This window comes from Arachis ipaensis, chromosome B9 (genome assembly GCF_059453495.1).
Source record: "Arachis ipaensis isolate K30076 ecotype BB chromosome B9, ASM5945349v1, whole genome shotgun sequence".
Lineage (NCBI taxonomy): Eukaryota > Viridiplantae > Streptophyta > Magnoliopsida > Fabales > Fabaceae > Arachis > Arachis ipaensis.
The window spans coordinates 81579041-81582264 of NC_142444.1; the positions used below are offsets into that span (position 1 = coordinate 81579041).

General features: G+C 40.6%; 1 non-coding gene across 1 annotated transcript; it reads left to right on the forward strand.

The window, feature by feature from the left end:
• Positions 1-1169: 1169 nt before the first annotated feature.
• LOC148545197 (small nucleolar RNA R71) lies at positions 1170-1273 on the forward strand. Its single transcript, XR_015901901.1, has one exon. It is a non-coding gene; the product is annotated as a small nucleolar RNA R71 (small nucleolar RNA).
• The last annotated feature ends 1951 nt before the right edge of the window (positions 1274-3224 follow it).

The window sequence follows — 3224 nt, forward strand, 5'->3', positions numbered from 1 at the left end:
TTAACAATTCCTTTAAATACTTGATGTGTGTGGGCATTTGATGAAGAATCTCAAGAAAAGGAATATTGACATGAAGAGAGTTAAATGTCTCTAGAAACCTTGAATAGGTTTTCTTTTTTTCACCTCCTCCTAACCTTTCAGGAAATGGTGCTTTTGGTTGGTATATTTCCATCATGCCTTTTTGCAGTTCCTTGGCTTGCTCAGTTCCACCTTCCTGCCTAACTTCTTCCACACCTTCTTTCAAGATTTCTGGTTCGTGCTCTGAGGGCCTGATTCCTTCTTCTGAGACTTCCTTCAATACGGTGATGGCCTTGCATTCTTCCCATCTTACTCTCTTTTGTTCCCCTTTAGGATTCTTTTCTGTGTCACTAGGGAACACTGCAGTTGATTTGGGGGCCTGTCGAGATAGCTCTCCTACTAGAGATTCCATCCATTTGAGTTTTTCACCATGGTTTCTTAAGGTAGTCCTCACATCATCCCTGAAGCTTTTCAATTCAATTATGTCTTGACTCATGGTTGCCATCATTCCTTCCATCCGGTTTAATTGATCTTGAAATTGTTGGTTAGGATTGGGTTGGGTAGGTTGATTACTTTGGTCATGGTATGACGATTGGGGGTAAGTGTGTTGTGTGGCTTGGTATGATCTTTGGTTGGAGTTTTGGTATGTGGAATTGTTTTGTTGGTTGTGGTTGTAAGGTTTGTGGTTTTGTGGTTGGGTTTGTTGGTTTCCCCACCCAAAGTTTGGGTGGTTTCTCCAGCCTGGGTTGTAAGTGTTGGAGTGTGGATCATATGATTGCCTTTGTTGGTTTCCCACATAATTGGCCTCTTCCCAATCACCTCCTTCAATGCCTACTTCCTCTTGATCTTGTGTGTGTATTGCAGTCACTTGCTTTGTTTCTAATTGCCTGGTAAGTTCTGCTAGTTGCTTGGCAAACACCTTGTTTTGGGCCAGAATTGTATCAACCTGGTTCAGCTCCATGACTCCCTTAGTGTTGTGCCTTTCTGATGCATAGTAGTATTCATTTTCAGCCACTGTCTCGATCACTTCAATGGCTTCTTCCACGGTCTTTTTCTTGTTCAATGAACCTCCTGATGAATGGTCTACAGCCTTCCTTGATTCATAAGAGAGCCCATCATAGAAGATGTGCAATTGCACCCAATCATGGAACATGTTTGGTGGGCATTTCCTTGTCAAGTCCTTGAATCTCTCCCATGCCTCGTAGAGAGTTTCACCATCTTGTTGTCTAAAAGTCTGGACCTCAGATCGAAGCCTATTGACCTTTTGTGGAGGGTAGAAACGTGCCAGAAACTTGCCTTCCACCTCATCCCATGTGGTTAGACTCCCCCTTGGGAATGATTCCAGCCACTTAGCTGCCTTGTCCCTAAGTGAAAATGGGAACAAGAGCAGTTTATAGGCATCTTCCTGGACTCCATTGGACTTCACAGTGTCACAAATTCTCAGGAATTTTGTGAGATGTTGGTTTGGGTCTTCATTAGCATTTCCTCCAAAGGAACAATGATTTTCCACCAATGATATTAGGTGTGGCTTGAGCTCAAAATTGTTGGCCTGAATGGGTGGTTTCTGGATGCTACTACCACAATTCCCAGAGGTTGGGTTTATGTATGAACTAAGAACCCTCCTCTCAGGAATGGCATTGTTTCCATCAGCTCTCTCATGGTTGTGAACTTCTCTATCCATGTTGAGATCTAGAGCTTCCTCAAAATTGTCCTCAGATTCTCCTTCAGATTCCTCTTCTCCCACTACTCTCTTCCCTCTTGCTTCCCTTCTAAGTCTATGAAGGGTCCTTTCCGGTTCGGTATATGGAGGAGTTGATGTCTCTCCTCTCCTACCTGTCATACAAGAACACGGCTCAAACACAAACAAGTAAAATACTCTTGGTTAATGGAAGAGTATGGTTAGATCAATTGAGGAATTAAATCAAACAGTTAGTGAGTCAGTGAGTTAGTTGCATGAATTTAAAGGCATAAAGAAGGAAAGCATGTAACCAAGTGCAGAAATTAAAATTCAACAAATATCTAGAACAGAATTAACAAAGCAAGAGAAAATTGCTCAATCTAGTTAGCTTCCAATTTGAGAATTGTCAATCGAAAACCAATCCCCGGCAACGGCGCCATAAACTTGATGCACATAAACTAGTTATGCTACGATTTAGGAAATTGCACGATCGGCAAAATTTCTTCCGGCAAGTGCACCGGTTATCGTCGTCAAGTAAAAACTCACAATAGAGTGAGGTCGAATCCCACAAGGATTGGTTGATTGAGCAATTCGGATTAGAAGTGTGTTCTAGTTGAGCGGAATCAAGAATTGAGATGAGAATTGCGGAATGTAAAATTGGCGGGAAAAGTAAATGACAAGAAAATTAAATGGCCGAATCTTAAATTGCATGAATTAAAGAGCAGAATGTAAATTGCTGAAATTAAAAGGGAATGGGGGTGATTGCAAGAATTGAATTGCAGAATGTAAAGAGAAAGTGAAAATCAGAAATGGGGAATTCATTGGGTTTAGGAGATATTGAAATCTCCGAATCAAAACATGTATATCTCTTCCTCAACCAATGCATTCATTGAATTTTGCTTGGCAATCTTATATGATTGGATCCCAATTCCTTGGCTCACCAATGCTCTCTAAAAACAAACAAATTCCCAATCCCTTGGTTTAAATGTTCATAAGAAGAGATGATGCTTGATCACTGATTATACCACACAATTTCATGAACCACAATTTGGTAGGATTACATGTCACAATATCCATCCAAACCCCAATCCAATCCACTGTGAGAAAGCTTCTCTAGCATGAATCCTCCATTCCTTTCCCAAGGCTCCGAAGGATTCCAAGTATGAGTAGTCTCTTTCCCAAGACAACTACTCAATGGAATTAGATCGAGAAGCTTTCTAACAAAATTCAAGAGAAAAGATTGAAGAAGAAGATAAACTATTATTGATTCATTGAATTACAATAGAGCTCCCTAACCCAATGAGAGGGGGTTTAGTGAATCATAGCTCTGAATTCAATTACAAAGAAAAGGAAAAACTAGCTCCAAGTGAAAGTAAAAAATCCTCTCTAACTTAACTTCTATCCTATTTATACACTTTCTATATTGAGCTTCAGTTGTGCTTCTTGGGCTTTGAGGCCTCTCCTTGCTTTCCTTTTGCCTTGGGTTTATGATCCATAATCTTGATGAGGTTGTTGATCCAAGTCCTGT